Consider the following 526-nt stretch of genomic DNA (forward strand, 5'->3'; position numbering starts at 1 on the left):
GGGCCGCGCTGAGCGCCAGGGCCGCCGCGGGGTTCACGCTCTAGAAGCGTGTGGCCACCGGGGCATTGCTCGCGCCTTCTCCAAAGGACAAAAAAGAAAGCGGGGGGAGGAAGCGTGCGGAGATGAACTGAGCTGGAGCGGACTTTGTGAGAAGAGTGCCGAGTCCAGCTGGTCTGGTGAGTTCTTTGTTTAATGAGTTTATTATCAGCAGGGTGCTGAGAGGGATGATTCCCTTGAGAGTTCTAGCGCTCTAATTTCTTGCGTTACTGAAAACAGCCGGGTCTTCGATTCAACCCGTAGTTTGTAAGTGTGTAGTGTGTATGTTTATGTATAAATCAATACGTGTATATATACCCGCACATCGACTGTATGCAAAGCTACGCGTACCTGGAGCTGAAGGGACCCCCAGCTTTACCGCCACCTTCACTGGGAGAGCGAGGCTCAAGTTTCCCGACTCGAACCCCTGCAGCTGGAGCCGGGCTCGCCACCGCGGGGCTACCGGCTCGGCTGTGTTCCCTTCGGAAGA

At 55.5% G+C, this 526-nt stretch overlaps 1 protein-coding gene and 1 long non-coding RNA gene across 6 annotated transcripts in view; one reads left to right on the forward strand and one right to left on the reverse strand.

Moving 5' to 3' along the window:
- Positions 1-520, reverse strand: part of LOC108449135 — a 9,954-nt gene extending 9,434 nt beyond the window's left edge. The window contains exon 1 of the long non-coding RNA XR_001865261.1: positions 388-520. This is a non-coding gene — a long non-coding RNA (uncharacterized LOC108449135). The remainder of the gene's footprint in view (positions 1-387) is intronic.
- The window catches only part of FAT1 (FAT atypical cadherin 1), a 107,912-nt gene continuing 107,392 nt past the window's right edge, over positions 7-526 (forward strand). For all 5 annotated transcript variants that reach the window (XR_001865260.1, XM_017744347.1, XM_017744350.1 and 2 more), the window contains exon 1: positions 7-176. The gene's annotated coding sequence lies outside the window, so the exon portion shown is untranslated. The remainder of the gene's footprint in view (positions 177-526) is intronic.

This window comes from Corvus brachyrhynchos, unplaced genomic scaffold, assembly GCF_000691975.1.
Source record: "Corvus brachyrhynchos isolate BGI_N302 unplaced genomic scaffold, ASM69197v1 scaffold17, whole genome shotgun sequence".
Taxonomy (NCBI): domain Eukaryota; kingdom Metazoa; phylum Chordata; class Aves; order Passeriformes; family Corvidae; genus Corvus; species Corvus brachyrhynchos.